The following is a 17,486-nucleotide window of genomic DNA, read 5'->3' as shown; positions in this document are numbered from 1 at the left end:
CTGTGGTTGTTGGGGAAAAGGAATCAACCGCGTATACCCGTCGCATGATGGAGATGTCTTCGGAGGCGCAGGTGTCTGAAGCCTGGGGAAAAAGGTTGACCGTTCCCGAAGCTACCCTCGTGCCGGAGCCTCCTACTTCTGTTGCCGATATGATGGCTATTGCCGACGGGTATCAATATGGCTTCCCGCAACAGCGTGTGCTGGAGGTAAATTTTCGTACATGCTTGTTCGTGAGAATAGGACGCTTCGGTTGAATAATGTTTTGTCATTTTGATGTGTAGATGATGAGGAGCGAGCATTGCAACCACGTGCTATATCAGTTCTTTAAAGCAAAATCTCTGAAGCTCGAGGCTAAGCTTCGTCATCGGGAAAAGGAATTATCTGCGTCGGAGGTGGAAAAGAGAAGAGCTGAAGAAAAGCCTTAAGGAGAAAGAAAAACTGGGTGAAGCAGAGGCTGATCTTCGTTCAGAACTTATTGCAGTGCGCGCTGAGTTAGAGCAAACTCGTAGCCAAGTTTCCACTTTCACAGGTTTGGTTCTTTTCCCTCGCCGTATGTCGTCATTCTTTTATCTCTTAGTTGTTCTGTCTGAGTCTCCCCACCCTATGTCCAGTGGGTGGCATCCCCGAGCTGGTATGGCTTCGAAACGAAAGAGCTCGGCAAAAATCTCGTATTAGAGATTTGGTTGAGAAGATTAAGAGTGAGGCTAGGAAATGGGATGCTCGGGCTGAAGTATGGCGCGCGCGGCATGTTCAGATGGTCGACATGCAAAATCTGTACAACCATGATCGTGCTTTATTTAATGGCACACTGCTGTGGACCAGTGATAATCTGCGGGAAGCCCGCGAGCGTACTTCCTTGTTGGAATCTAGGATTCAGCTATTGGAAGAAGAATTACAGACGGCGCGGTCCATTCCTCTTTCAGGGGTCCAAGATAATATGCTTGGTCTTTCCAGGGAACGAGATGATGCTCGTGCTGAAGTCTATGCTCTCAGCAATGCTCTTTCCGCGTCTCGTGCCGATGTAGCCCGTCTTGCTGAGTCTGAGAGGAATCTTGAAGTGTGCATGTATAGACTCAGCAAAGGGGTCTCAGAGATAAATAAAGAGGTCGACCACCTTCGTCATATGGACTCGATGAAGCAGGTAGAATTAGATGCCTGTCAATTTACTCTCACCAACCTTCAACTAGACTATAAGAAATTATCCGCGGAATATGATCATCTTGATGAAGCGCGAGATGCGGTTGTTAATGAATATGAAGAGGCTTCGGCTTGTGTCGAAGGTATAATCCCAATTCATCGAGTGTGATCTTGTTTGTTTTCTACGCTAACTCCGTGGTGTTGTCTTTTTCAGGGCTCGAGGAACGCCTTCGCGTCACAAATGAAGAACTTGAAAAGGCTCAATCTTCCTTAGCACAGCAAGAGGAACAAACCAATCACTTCAAGAATTTAGCAGCCACCCGCGAGGAGGCCGTTGCTGCTGCTTCCAGAGAAGTGAATCGGCTATCCTCGTTATTATCCCAAGCCCAACAGCGGACAACAGTTATTAAACATAAGGCTCGTTGTCAATTGGCTGAGGAGACGAACAAGATGCTGGAGAGGATAGAGCTTGGCCTACGGAATGAACATGGTCTCGTGAAGAACTACCCTCGTCGTCCCATTCCTGCTGCATTGCCCAGCTCCTCGGGCCCCTCTTCTGGTGGGAGCGTCCCATCAAGTCTTCGGAAAAATCCTGACGACGGGACCGCCACCTAGGTAGAGATGGCAGCGTTCTGTAGGGTCCGCGGCATAATTGTGCTTTTTGTAACGATGTAAAAGGAATGTTTTTTGATTGTGTATCCTTGGCTTTGGCCGTTCACTTCTTGTAATCACCCTTTATGAAATGAATCCTCTTCTTGATATACCTACAATGTTTTTGTATTTTAAGTTTGTGAAAAATCAAAACAAAAGTTAAGTGTTTTTGAGTGCGATACGAAAGGAAGGTACCTTCGTGATCGTCTTGAGACCTGTCACCCCGCTGGCAAATCCTGGGCCAGAGGATTCCCAGACGGTGGGGTCCGGGGCAACGTTCTAGGATATGGGGCGTAAAATATGTACGCACCCATTCCGTCGACCCGTTGCCTTAAGATTGGTTGGGTATCTCTTTCTGCTGGGTGCCTTCCCCCTGGTCCTACACTTATGGACACTGATGGGGGAGCCCTGAGAGATTGTAGATTAACTACTTTCCCCAATATTGTAGGTAGATTCCACAGACTTGATAATTTGAAAGCTTGTTTAATTGATAAGTTGAGGTCTGCAATTCCTCTTCCAGAGATAGAAACATGTTAGGCGGGGAGGCTCCTTTCTTCTTCTGGTATATTCCCAGCAGATTCAAATCTGCGTTGCTTCTATGGGAAGTATGGTTTGAGCCATTTAGCATTCCAAGGATGCCGGAGGACCTCACCTTTTAGATTACGAAGGTAGTAAGAACCATTACCCGCAATGTCGTGGATCATAAACGGTCCTCCCCATGTAGGTGCTAACTTTCCCCATTTCTTTTCTTGCTGATATCGTGGGATTGTTCTCAACACATACTGTCCCTCTACAAATTTTCGTAGCTTTACCTTTTTGTTGTACTCCCTTGCTAGTCTTCGTTGATAATTTTCCATCTTTTGCAATGCTACTTCCCTTCTTCCCTCCAAGTCGTCCAACCTTTCTAACATCATATCTGTTGTTAGGTTTTTCTCTCAGGCTTCAGTCTTCGTGGTTGGCATGAGGATTTCTGTAGGTATGACTGCTTCAGCTCCATAAGTAAGAAGAAACGGGGATTCCCCGGTAGCGGACCTTCGTGTTGTCCTGTATGCCCACAAGACATTGTGCAGTTGTTCGCACCATCTTCCCTTATGCTCGTCTAATTGTTTTTTGAGTATAAGGGCGAGGGTCTTGTTGGTAGCTTCCGCTTGTCCGTTTCTTTGAGGGTATAAGGGGGTGGACTTGTTCTTTCTTATTTTAAAGGTGTCGAAGAGCATGTCTATATTTTTTCCCTGTAATTGCTTGAAGTTATCAGACACAATTTCAGCAGGTATACCAAATATGCAAATGATGTTCTGGAATATGAAAGTGAACACATCCGCGTCTCTGATCCTGGCCAAGGCCTTAGCCTCCACCCATTTACTGAAGTAGTCCGTGGCTACTATCAAAAATCGTCTCTTCCTGGATCCTTCGATGAAAGGCCCGACGATGTCTACTCCCCATTTTGCAAATGGCCACGGGCTATCGACAGAGTTTAACAATGTTGCCGGCGCGTGGATTTTTTTCGCGAAGCGCTGACATTCTTCGCATCGTCGGGACATCCTCGCAGCATCTTGTATCATGGTCGGCCAGTAATATCCTTGCATTTTTGCCTTGTCAGCTAGTGATCTCATACCGCTATGATTCCCTGCGTCACCATAATGGATATCCGTTAGAATTCGATGCCCTTCTTTTCGGGATAAGCAGCGTAGTAATGGTCCGAGGAAAGATTTTCTATATAGGACCCCGTCCCGAAGATCGTATCTTCCCACTTTGGAGAGCGTCTTTCTAGCTTGCTTCCGATCCGCAGGTAGGCTTCCTTTGTCGAGGAAGGCATGTATTGTCACCCTCCAGTCATCTTCATTGCTGAAATCTTCGTCTTGATTTGCTTTTGACAAGATTTCTTCATCAAAGTCGTTATGGATGTCTTCTCCTACTTGGTCTTCAATATATTCTTCCATCGTATCTTGATTGGTAGCGAAGGAGAATTGAGATGCAATCGAAGGCTCGTATACCCTTGCTATTTTAACACCTTCGGCATTTTTATCCCTCAACATGGATGATATGTATGCTAGGGCATCCGCATGCCTGAGGTCCCTTCTGCATAAGTGCCGGAACTTAATGTTCGGGATTTGTGAAGCCAATGTTTGGACCAATGCCATGTAAGCTGAAAGGGTGTCATCGTACACATTATATTCGAGCGCGATTTGCCGTATGACCAGCTGTGAATCACTTTTCAGCCTTACATCGGTTACCCCCATCTCTATTATTATACGTAGGGCATGTATGACAGCTTCGTATTCAACAATGTTATTGGTATGCTCTTTGAATTCCAATCTAAGTACCTGTATGATCCTTTCTCCAGTTGGGGTGATGATGACAATACCTATTCCTGCCCCTTCCTTATTTTTAGATCCGTCGACGAAGACTTCCCATTGTCTATGACTCGCAGGTTCGAGGATATCCATTGGATCCTTGATTGCTTCCTCGGCTTCTGGTATTCCCTTGATCTCTTCGTCGTTGTCTAGAGGGAGGTCTGCTAAGAAATCTGCCAGAACTTGGGACTTCTGAGAATGTTGAATTTCATGAATGATGTTGAATTGGTCCAGATGGGTGTTCCATTTGTCTATTCGGCCCACTTTTCCTGTGCTTTTGAGGACTGCTTCCAATGGTGCTCTGCATGGTACCCTGACGAAGTGAGTTAGGAAGTAGGTTCTCAGTTTTTGGGTAGCCCATACCAGTGCGAGGATGAGTTGTTCAATCTTAGTATAATTTCTTTCTGCGGGATTGAGTGTCTTGCTGACGTAATAGATAGGCTGTTCTATCTTTGTATTGGTTTTGACTAATACCGCGCTGACTGCGTCCTCCGTTGCTGCTATGTACAGTGCCAAAACTTCATCAGGGTCAGGTTTCTGCAGGATAGGGATCGAAGCTAGATGTTCTTTGATCTTTTGGAATGCTTCCTCGCAATCGGCGGTCCATTCGAACCTGCTCCCTTTCTTAAGAATATTGAAGAAATGTTTTCACTTGTCCGAAGACCGTGCAATAAATCTGCCCAACGCTGCTATGGACCCATTGAGCTTCTGCACTTCCTTTAGATTCTTTGGTGACGGCATCTCTACTATGGCTTGAATCTTAGCTGGGTCTACCTCGATGCCCCTTTTCGTCACCAGATAACCGAGGAACTTCCCTGAGGTGACACCGAAAGTACATTTCTCCGGATTTACTTTCATGTGATGCTGTCTCATTGCATTGAAAATATTCCTCAGGTCCTGGTGGTGATTTTTACGCAGCTTGATTTTGACGAGCATGTCGTCCACGTAGACTTCTAGGGTTCCTCCAATCCATGGTTTGAAGATAGCATCGACCATCCTTTGGTATGTTGCCCCTGCGTTTCGGAGCCCGAAAGGCATTCTGGTATATCAATAAAGGCCATGTGGTGTATAGAATGCTGTGTGTTGCTGATCTTCTTCTGCCAGGGCTACTTGGTTGTAGCCAGAGTATCCGTCCATAAACGACAGCTCCTCGTACCCTTCAACTGCTTCAACCAGTTGATCTATGCTCGGCAGGGGATAGCTGTCCTTTGGACACGCCTTGTTGAGATTAGTAAAGTCGATGCATATTCTAACCCCTCCATTTTTCTTAGGAACAATGACCATGTTGGATATCCAGGTAGGATACTTGACTTCCTTGATAAATCCTGCGTCTAGTAGCTTCCGAAGTTCTGTTTCTACCGCCTCATGATATTCTGGAGCCACTTTTCGTATTTTCTGCCTGAACGGGGGTGTGCCCTGTTTGATGCGTAGTTCATGTTGGATTACTTTTGGGTCGATCCCTGGCATATCTCCTAACTTCCAGGCGAACACATCCGCATAGTCCTTAAGTAATTTGGTTAAGGAATGTTCTCTCCCTTCGCCCATGATGGTCCCGATTTTGACCCTCTTCGGGTCTTCTTCCGTTCCTATGTTGATTTCCTTAGTGGGTTCCACGGGTGTGAACATAGGCCTTGGGTTTCCGAGGACTGGGACGCTCTTTAATTGCTATTTGGCGTGTTTCTGCTCTTTGTTGATTGTTGAGGTACTTGTTTCCGAGCCTCGGACATTACCCTCTTTCGTCAAGCCTTTTCCTGTGGTTTCCTTAAGGAATAGTTCTACGGCTTTCTCTTGCGTGGTTTCTTGATTTCTTACTCTTCGGATTTTTCGTTGTTCTTCTTGCTCGTTGTTGATATGATCCTGAGTGGCCTGGCATTCTCGTGTAGCGATTCGATCTCCCTTGATCTCCATAATTCCCTCAGGTGTTGGAAATCTGAGGTACTGGTGGTATGTTGCCGCAACTCCTTTGAGCTTGTGTACCCACTGTCGTCCAATAATGGCGTTGTAGGGGGAAGGGGTATCCACCACACTGAATCGGGTATCCAGTTTCATGGGCCCTGCGTTAACCTGTAACACAATGTCTCCCAAGGGCTTCGTGGCCGCTCCATTGAATCCGTAGATGGTGTGATAAGAGGTCATCAACTGTTCATCATGGAGCTTCATCCGCTTGAATGCGTCATAGAATAGGACATTCACAGAGCTTCCCCCGTCTATGAGGATCTTTTTGAGGTTACATCCCGCTATTGGTAATGTCAGGACCAAGGGATCGTTATGGTCTTCCATATCTTCTTCGATATCCTCGGCATCGAAGATGACAGGTAATTCCATCCATTTTTCATGTTCGTCCACTGTTATCCCATCGACCTTATATAACTCGCAGCGATCTTCGAATTGCTTCCGTAACCTTTTTCCAATCTGTGCTGTGAGCGAGGGTCCTGTGGCTTCGGAACACGAGATGGTGTTGATTGTTCGGTTTTCTTCCGGAAGTTGGACTGGTTTGGTTCGTTTGGATCTTTCCTCGGTAACCTCTTTCCGTATGTAATGTTTGAGCTCTCCCGCATCAATTAATTTTTGGATCATTATTTTAAGGTTCTTGCATTTTTCGGTCTGGTGTCCGTTGAAACAGTGATACTCACAGTAATCTTTATACTTCTCGGATCTTGGGGGCTGCTTTCCCTTAGACCATGGCCATTCTAAGTTTTCCCTCCCTTTGATCTCCCGCAGGATACGAGCATAGCTAGCGTTGAGTTTCGTGTAAACTTGGTCTTCGAATTTTCGGTCGCCTGTTCTTCGTTCATCCCTCCGTTCCTTTCTATCTTCGTGAGGTCTCTCATCTGAGGAACCCCTTTTGGCCCCATTGGTTTGTTCTGCTGAATTGGTGCGGTGAGACCTCTGCGGATATGCCCTCGGGTTTTCCCGTTGAATTTCTTCAAGTCGAGCGTGCTTCTCGATAATTATTCGGAGATCGCCTTCTGTCTTGGGCACGCTCCCGTGAATTTCAACAAATAGGGGACTCATTCGGTCCAAGCCCCACTTATAGCAATTGATGCTTACCACTGGGTCCACGCTTCCTATGGCTTGGCAGATCCTATGCCATCTGTTTGTGTATTCCCTCGTGGTTTCCTTGTAGCCGATTGCTAGTGAAAAAAGCTTATCCATCCCAGTGTTTACAGTCTTGTTGTACATGTATGTTCTTAAGAATTTCTCTGCCAGTTGGTCGTATGAGTGTATGGAGTTTGGTGGCAGATTATCAAACCATGATAACGCTGATCCCTTCAAACTTGACGGGAAGTATCTACAGAGTATGGCGTCGTTCTGTCCCCATCTCGCTAGGACGCGGTTGTAGTACCGAACATGTGCAGCAGGGTCGCTGGACCCATCATAGCATTCGAACGTCGGGACAGGGCATTTCAGGGGAATAGGGGTGTTGGCCAAGCGATGCGTCAGGGGCGTGGAGTTAGCTTCTCTCATAAACTCTTCTAACCTTCCCCCTCCTTGTTTATTTTTCAATTGCCTGATCTCTGCCATCATCTCATCTCGCAGTTCCTCCATTGCGCGTTGGTGTTCTAAATTCTTCAGATCATTTCCGTTTGATTCTCCATCGTCATAATCCGGGTCGGATACGCTATGTCTCTTTGTCGCGTCTTCATTAGTCGCTAGGACGACTCTGCAGTCTTGGTTTGGCTCTGGTGCTTTGGAGCTTGCTTCATCAAGTTGTTGGTTGGTCTTTGTGCTTAGAGCAATCCGCTCCTTTAAATCTTGATTTTCTCTGGCCAAAAGTGCTACAGCTTCTGCGTAAACCTGTTGGTTCCTTCTCAGTTCCTCGAGCTCAGCCATTAGTTGGTGTGATTGGTTGGACCCCTGATTGGGAGTCCCCGCACGTGCCGCTACAGCCGTGGCGCCGCCCTCCTCCATGGTCTGTACTAAAGGTGGCAGGGGTTCAACTTCTGTTGCTGGTGTTTCCAAATTGGAGTGAGCGCCCCTCTGCGGTGCCCGAGCCGCCGGTATGGTTTGATTCTGGTTATTTGTTAGCGGCATTCCAAAGGTTAGCAGATGCGCGGGTTGGAATGTTCTGGATTCATCCACCCTTTCCCTTGGTTGGTTAAGTTGACTCATGGCGAAGGTATTGCTAGCCTCCGCAGCCTTCGGGACTACCGCGGCTTCACCGTATTTTATCGTTGCTGCTCTGAGAGCCGCCATTGCAACAGAATTAGCGTTCATGGGTGAAGTGATTTCAGTGGTATCCTGCCTTCGATTGGTCATTTTAGTTTTATCTCCTTTCTGCTTGCTTCGGGTGATGATCGGGGTTGTCCGGGGTGTTTCTTTTGACAAAGCTTTGGATTTTCCTGCTTCCTGCGTCTTCTCCATCACGTGCCTATTTGTTGACGAAATCTAGCGTAAACTCGCCTTCTTTACTCACAACACGTTCTCTCTGTATAAATTTATTCAAACAGAAACGGGAATATCCGCGTGAAGCGGGTTAGTTGTCGAAATACAATTTTTCAAAAGCGGGTTTATTAAAGGCGATCTTTAGTATATAAAAAAAAACTATGAAAATTGTAAATCCGACGGATTAGGACAATAACCCATGCTTGGAACACTAACTCTTATCGAAGGCAAAAGGTGGGTTTTTGAATATAATACTGTTGACGAATGATCTATACAGTCAGAGCTGATAAAATCGGAGCAATCGTATGCCAAATTAGAATGAAATCACAGGACAAGATAAATCTTTTACCGGGACGAAGTCCCTGTTTCTAGCGCCAAATTGTGGACACACGAACTACGCGGGGTCCGAATGCCCGCAATCAATTGTTAAAGTCTAAAGAGATTACGATGATGATACCCTGATGTGGGTTCATTGGCTCAAAACCCACGGGTTTATCATGGCCTCCTCCAACTTCCCCGTGCGTAGCGATTATGCATGGGGTACAAATATAAAAGGAAAACAACATATATAAGCAAATGCATGCGGAACTAAATGAATGTAAAGTGCTGAAATGTAAATAAGACCAAGGTTTACGTGGTTCAGCACTAAGGCCTACATCCACGGGGTTTGTTGTTCTACTATATTATTCACGGTTACACGAATAGTTGAATGACTTGGGGTTTACATATTTCTCTCCACTATGGGATTCCTTACCTTTGCTATTCTCTCTCTCTCTCTCTCCCTCTCTCCTGATGTTTTTTCGATCCCCCTCCCCCTTTGTGGAGATTGGGTATTTATAAGGTAGGAATGTGGGACCCATCTCTGAAGACCGTTGGAACCTTATCTTCTAGTGTCTTGTGTCCATCACGCAGAGGTCTGCGTTTCCCCCTCGATCCCGCGGAGGCATCTTCGCTCGTTCCATAGGTCGGTCGACACGTGCACTGCTCAGAGTGTTTAATGCGGGTGGTTGAGGGGTCTGCCCGTGTCAGACAAGTGTCTTCTGCCCCTGTCAGTCCGTGTCAGCTGACTTTCTCTCCACCGTTGATCTTAGCTCCTCTTCTGGGGATGAGATAAAGCAACTCCTAGGGGTTTATTTGGTGCTTCGCGACGCATCGTGTTTCGATGTCTTGGCTTGCATGCTTTCCACGTACCTTTCTGTATACACGTGTCCGATAGTGAGATATATGTGTACACAACGGTCTTACAGATAAGTCTCATATCATAAGCAGTATGCATGATTTTTGTTTTTGGATTTAGAAGGTATAACTGCAGGTTAAGATTAAAACATCATATATCTACAGGAGAACGGATAAGCATTTCAAATTAACCTACCACGCCTTGTTTGCTTCTTCCACACCATGCCGAGGGAACAGTGGTACCACGGAAATGGGACCACTCGTTAAAGCTGGCCTTCCCCATGATCAGCGCTCCAACTTTTCTCAACTTTCTCACCACCCCTGCATCTCGTGGGACCACAGAATTTAACAGTGCAAATGATCCGGCGGTAGTGTTAAGTTTGTCTTTGGTTGCTATATTGTCCTTGAGGGGGATTGGAATTCCGTGAAGTTCTCCCAGTGGCCTAGGTCTCGGCATCTTCCTTTCAAGATCGGCCCTTGTCAGCTTGATTTAAAACGTATGGATTCACCTCAATAACTGCATTGAGAATTGGATTGAGTGTTTGAATCTCCTGGATGTAATGCTGCACGAGTTGCCTAGACGTCAAAATGTTATTCTTGAACGCTAGTTGGATATCTTCGATACTGGCTTCTTTTATGGTGAAACCATGACAGTTAACGATCAATAAGCTAGAACACACACTGATCAATAACAACAGCTTCATTAGTCGTAGAAATGAAGAAAACGATGCAGTGGTTGAAGTGATTGGCCGGAACTGAGAAAAAGGAACGGCCATGGTTTCCTGAAACTAGCTACAGCAATACTAGTCGAGATTGAGAATTTATGCTCTGAAGAACATTGACATTGTAATGAGTAATGGCTTCTCTAAATAGCCCAGCCCATAAGTAGAGACGATATTAATAGTTATGGCTCGGCGGTGCAGGCACCATGTGCTTCCTCAGAACTAGCGTGCAACGGGTGGATTTCTATGGTGTTAAATTCATCCTTCCATCTTCGGTAATGAACATTGACTATTTTGGCAGGCTCACAGTCATAGTAGCGTCGTTTTTCTACTAAGCTTAAAAATCAAGGAGTGGTTACACAAAGAGCCAACACAAATCGTATTATATGCAAATCATGTTTGGCACGTTATATATTTAATGCTGTGTAAAATATGAAACCAGCAGGAAACTTGCAGATTTGCGATAAGGGGGCGTGGAAGACGAGATCTAGCTATTCTCTCACACCGACATGTCATACGGATTTAACACGTGGAAATGAAATGAACAATGATACGGATTTAACATGTCATCAGCAAGTTTGTCTCTGGTTGCTATACTTGCAAGTTCTTTTGTTATCCTTGCTCCACCAGAAGGGATCCCAATAGCACTGGAGATGCTCTAGCGACTAAATTGCAAATGTCCATTTTGATTTCATTAAACAAGAATTAAAAAGGCCAAAAATCCATTTAAATTGCAAATATTCATTTTGATATCATCGAATTAGAAATAAGTACATAAATTCTTCACAATACAGACAAACTCACACACAGATGCTGGTAGTTTACAATGACACACAAGAACCAACTATTGTTTTGTACACTTAAATCAAAAGAGAACACCAAAGAAACCCAGAGTAACCAACGCAACCCCCAGTTTGGATTGTTTAATTATCATGGAAGAAGTTGATCCACTATCGAAAGGAGTATTGTCAATGAGAGGTTGCTGCATACCTTGAGTAGCACTAGCACTACCGACTCCTCCTCCAAAAGCAGCAGCAGCAGCAGCAGCAGGCTGATGATGTACAGATGGAGATAAAGGTTGTTGGGTACTTAAATCACCTACAGGTGATAGAGGGTCAGCCAAATCTGGTTGTTGGAAGTCTTCTCCTGGTTGAGTAAGACCTGCCTCGGGCTGTAGTGCAGGTTGTGGTAATTCATCGGGTTCGTTTAGAGCACCCTGCTGATAAGCAGGATTACCTGCCTCGGGCTGATGTGCAGGTGCTTGTAATTCATCTGGTTGGCTTAGACCGTCGTGCTGTTGAGGAATACCCGTCTCTGGTTGTTGTAATTCTTCCTGTGGGACAGTTAATTGAGCCTGTTGTGCTCCCGCTCCTTGCTGAACATTGTTTTCCAATGACTGCCCAAAGGGACCCCTTGCATCATCGCCGTGAACTGAAGAAGCAAAAGGTGGAAGTGCAGGAGTCATTCCAGGTGCTCCAATTGATCCACAATTTTGGTTCACAATGGGGTTATCACTTGCCCTCCAAACCATTTCACCTTCTCTATCTCTTATCTGCATATCACCGCTATCAATCAGAACCAACTCCTGAAGATAGTCACCTTCCACGTCATTGTCCCATGCAGAGTTGCTTCCATCAAAAATCTCAAGTCCACCTTCAGTAAACACTAAGGTACATGTATTGGCATTGCTAACAGGGGTGCATTCTGATTCCCACACACTTACGCCATGATCTTGGACTTGTATGTAACAGAAATCAGACCCAAATCCACCAGCACCAAAAGAAGTCTCACGACGAAGGAGGAAAACAGAATACTTTCCTGATGGAGAGGTTAGGAACAACTGCGAAGAGCCAAGTGCTGCTGTTTCATGACTTAATGGTGGTACACTTGCTAGAACTTGCTGTTTAGTAACCCTTTCAATGGTACCAGCTGGAGATATGGCATGCGAAAGAAGTGTGGAATGCGAAAAGAAGAAAATGAGTAGTGAAGACAGAAAGAGATTGTACTTGAGAAAACCTTCCATATCTAATAAATTTAAGTCCTGTGTAGCAAATGAGCTTCAAATATTGGGAAATAGAAAAGATTGATGAGGAAGTAAATTGGAGTTGGATCATATTTATAGGGGAACTGAAAGAATGAGCAGTTCAATTGGCAGGATAGTGAAACTGGTTTTTCTATTGAAGTAGCTGGCTAGATAATTAGACATATAGGAGCAGTTGAAAATGACTTGGATCATTCAAGAATTCATTAGTTCAACCGTTAAAAGCAGATAAGAATAGTATAGTTTGTTTCTGGTACACTCTACATTCGTGGGATCGAAGAGTTATATGACCCTATGGCCTTTGTTTATGCCCAATAATCCTCCTTGTTTCTGTATATGTTTTTAACTAGAGAATGATTTGGTTCAAAATACATAACCAGATCCACAATTTTAGTTATTGTATTTGGTTAGGTTTGAAGGGTGCCATAGTTGGTAAATCCCCATATTATTCGAGAATTATTCACTGACCGAACGAAGTCTGCAGTTGGAAAGAGTCATCATCGTATAACAAGTACGAGGTTATTTTGTCAAGACTTAAGAGAATGTAGTATACCATTTATAACGGTTGTTTTACATTTGGTCCCTTTTTTTTTTTTTGAAGCACACATTTGGTCCCTGGTAGTGCTTAAACCAATCTTCTTCTCTTGCTTGACCCCTAAAAAGGAGCATTTTACAGCCAATTAAAGTTTAGACTACCTTGTGGCTATGTAAGTTTAGGAACAACACACCTGATAGAATTTAGGTACTCCAAAGTTGTTAGATTTGGAGCAAGCATGAATTGTTCATCCCAGACAAACCCAGTAAATATATGTGATACACTGACCAGTACATCTCAAAACAAATAAAATTTTCAATTCAAACATGACTGTACACATCGTAAACCTTCTTCACAAGTATGGTTTATATACAAATATATCGAGAAAATATAATCCGGCGAAAATGGTCGTTCTCCAGTGAGAGAACTATCTGAAATTCAAAAAGAAGAAAAAACAAGAATTATTTTTCTAACTAGTTGTTTCCAACCCATCAATCACATCCAAACTGTTAGTCTTTGTTTCGTTGAACTCTCTAGTTGGAGAGCTGCCACTACTCTTGCTCATCCTCAACCTACTTGTTGTTCTCCTTTTACCGCGACTCCTAAATTCTTGACTTTTACTTATCCTGGGGTTCAACCTTCTAAAGCTAACATCAGCTAACATGTCTTGAATTTCTGGAGAGAGCTGAAAAACAAAGTTAGTTTGATTTTTTCTTGGCGGATCTTCTTGCGTTTCAACAAGTAAAACCACAGCCTTCTGGCTAAGGGATCGAACAGGAGCCAGTGACTTGTTGGATCCATTATCTCTATTTCTTATCTGACTGATCATGCGATGAAGCCATGTTACAAGTTCAAGAATATATGTGTCTGTCTTCTCCTTCTCTGCGTGATAAAGTGTCTGGATGCGCATCAAGCTATTTTGTCCTGACGTCTTTTTGTTAAAGTCATTGCTGTTTAATCAACAAACAGTATAGGCATAAATTCACACTGATAACATTACAATCTATCTGATTTATGATGTTTGCATAGTGTAGTGCGAGGCCAGATGCACCTAGTCGTTGAGGCTTATGAATTTGTTCCTCGTTAGCAATGGTACAACCTGTCGTGGCTTGAAGTGAATTTAATTTTTTAGATATAACAGAGGAGGATAAGATCGTAATAGACTGGAAAGCAATAACAAAATCCTTAGTGAAGGTTTTAGGTTCTTTAAAATCAACAATATGAAGGGTTCACTAACTAGTGGAAAACTGGAAATTAGCTTACCATAGTTGCTGCTGAACGCTTCCACAATTTCCTGATGTATAAAGGTAACAATGTCGACGAGTTTCTCCACAACCTACATGTACAGAGTAATATAATTTGGAAACTCTAACAGATGAAGATATTTTTAACACTAACAGCTCGTACGGTTGGGAGAATTGGAAACCTGAGAATTCAATTATGGGGTAGAATTGGATTCAAGGAATTCGATTGAAATCCTAAAAATTCATATTCGGCTGAGGTAATTCAATTATCTTTGTTTTCCCCGGAATCCAGTTCCATTGCACTTTAGGACCAATGCAATGGAAATCTACTATTTTGGAGGGAATTGGATTCCTAGGAATTAAAATCTTAGTTACAAAGAGTTCATTGCCCCATTCGGTTCAAAGAATTGGGTGCATTCCCTAGGAATGGATTAGCCATCATCCAATTCTTGAAATGAACATGCTGTAAGTGACATGATAAAAAAAAATCAATTCTAGTCATATCGAAAAACTAGTACATTCTTCAAAAGTATAAGAGGATGTTGAATGATATCATGGTTTATACCAGTAACAATTTTAAATTTCGGGACAATGTAAGATGTGGAAAAAAGTGAGATAGGTTTACATACCACATCCAAATTTTTCGACCAAAGAGATTTCCTTTTCATTCTTAACATGCTTTCTTTGCTGTTTCAGCTCACCACGTAATATCATCACATTCTCTCCTATAAATTTCAAATGCGATGGAATGTTAATCAAGATAGACCCAACCATAGAAGTTCAAAATGAAATTCAGAAGAAAAATGACTAATTGTAGATTTCATAATTAATGAGCACAGAATCAAAACTACATTTTCTGTGAGAAGAAAGTGTTTTTAACCTCTTTTAGGAAGCTTTAAAGACTCTAGCTCTTCAAGCTTTCGCTGGTAATCCTGTTCAAGTCTGTCCAATGGAGATAACTCATGGTACAGTTCCTGTACACAAAAATGAGTTAGTTTATTACATATTCCAATACAATAAGTACAAAAGGTAATGAATGACCAAACCATGAGAGTAGACATGTACAGGACCAGCACAAAGTTGCCAAATGAACGTTACAAATATACTTACAGAAGTATGCTGAGCTAAGGCCATAAGAGCTGCATTGTCTTTTCTGCCTCGTCTCTGTGTTGTCTGTGTGCGGCAAAATTTGTATCTAAACTGAAACAGCCACAAAGCAATTCAAAAAAGAAAACTCCATCATCAGTAAATGCGAGCTCTGATTTACCAATGTAACACACTATGTCTACCTTACTTTTGAAAGTAGCGACCCAGCTGGTGCCACTGGGGGTCTTTGCAGAGGTCTCCAAATCTAATGACTTCGCGCGAAAAAAGATTGAATTCCTCCCTAAAAATAGCACGAAACCGCCACGAGTTAGAGCTATGGGAATTCCAAACTACTGTTACAAACAATTCAAAGCAACAGGTTGGTTCCAAAGACTGCAATAAATCACCTTTTGTCTGAAGCAGCAAGCCTCAGCAACTCCTCCATATCGGTAGATACTAGTCTGTGTACACCTTCTGAATGTAGAACACTTTCTTTTAAAAACTGCACGTTTTCCTCCGAAAGTGATTGCAAGAGATTTGCACCTTTCACAATCGTATTAGCTACTTCAAATGCTAGAATAGATATTTTATTTCCTCGAGGTGCAATCCCATAAGAAAAGCCACTGCTTGCATTCAAATTTGACATACTACTCCCTAGTGTATCTAAAACCTCCAAACCAACATTCCCAGCTTTTCCTAAAAATGAGCTCATTTGTGGTACCTATACATCAAGCAAATAAACAAACAAGAACATACACTTAACCTTGTGTCCAAGATTCTATGCTTCAATTTGCATCTCAAAAGTCCGATAAATCATTCCTTGTTAACACGTTTCGAGAACGAGTCTGATAGAATTAGAACAGATCCTGCCGGCCATTCTTCCAACCGATACTATAATTTTACTGAGTGTATCTAGTCTAGCAATTAAATCAGTTGTACAATTTGGCCAGGGGGGGTGACTCTAATACTAGAGGGTTCTTTACAAATTCAGTGCTTAGAATCCATTAAACAATTCTCATGTACTAGATTTCCATTGGTCATTAAAAATTATCCGTTTCTCAGAATGTAATAAAATGTACACAAAAGAATAAAAAAATATTGCCCAAGAAAAAGAAATTTACCTTGGTATTGGCAGGCCTAACAGGGATTGGAGTAGGTTTCAATTCACTTGAAAATGATAACCTATATTCACTTAGATCATACAAAGGATGTGAAGAGTTCCTTCCATATACACCATCGTAATCATCATCATCACCAACGACATCATCATCATCATCATAACTATTATTCTTAGTATCAGAAACTAAATTCAGATCTTTCCTTTGGTTTTTATCATCAAAGCTTTTAACAGTCTTGAATTTACCAGAATACTCAACAGGAGCAGAAGAAGAAACATTCTTCTCAAATTCTAAATCTTTCCTTTTCATAACTCCACCTGAACATACCCCTCCCATTGCCACTACCAAAATTTGATCAAATACAATCAATAAGAACTCTAATTTTACTACAACAAAACCCTAATTATATTAAGGAGAATAGAACTGAAGAATTGAATTGAAGAGAGAGAAAATATGGGAAGGACAGGGAAGTTAAAGTCTACTGTTTTTTCGTATGAAGGGAAGAGCGGGTGAAGATGTGTTAAAAGTTGTCGTGTTTTGGTGGAGAAAAATCTAACTTTCGTAATTATCATATTGCCCTTGTTTCGTACACTTAGGACGGAGGAGTTGGAGAGTACTGCGGAGGATTTTATTGTCTTTTCAAGTTTATTTCCTCATTAATCAAATCGGTAGTGATTAAAGATTTGACTAATTACTAGTCAAACTTTAGACCTTTTCGCACCCCATTTTGCAGTCTTGATGATTTTGAGCTTTCCATTAAAAAAAAATGAAAATCTAATAAAATGGCTACGAAAAGTCTACTGTAACGCAACAGGATGAGAATACGAGTTAGACTACACGTCCCTAACGATAAAGAAAGCCATTTTTGACATCATAGTGCTCAATGAAAATAAACACAAAAAAAGCTTTTTTTTTCTTTTTGACATATAATTGTTCTTAAGAAAAAGATATACTACTACAAAATGGTATGTGCACATGTATTCCTCTATATGACCAGTTTGTCGACACTATTTTCTAAGCGCATTTCTATACAAGC

General features: G+C 42.7%; 2 pseudogenes; both read right to left on the bottom strand.

Moving 5' to 3' along the window:
* LOC113359898 overlaps positions 1–10,480 on the bottom strand; it is a 38,300-nt pseudogene extending 27,820 nt beyond the window's left edge.
* Positions 10,481–13,471: 2,991 nt separating this feature from the next.
* Positions 13,472–16,948, bottom strand: LOC113359897 (annotated as a pseudogene).
* Between the last annotated feature and the right edge of the window lie 538 nt (positions 16,949–17,486).

Source organism: Papaver somniferum, chromosome 3 (assembly GCF_003573695.1).
Source record: "Papaver somniferum cultivar HN1 chromosome 3, ASM357369v1, whole genome shotgun sequence".
NCBI classification, from domain to species: domain Eukaryota; kingdom Viridiplantae; phylum Streptophyta; class Magnoliopsida; order Ranunculales; family Papaveraceae; genus Papaver; species Papaver somniferum.
This window is presented reverse-complemented; position numbering and strand designations above follow the sequence as displayed.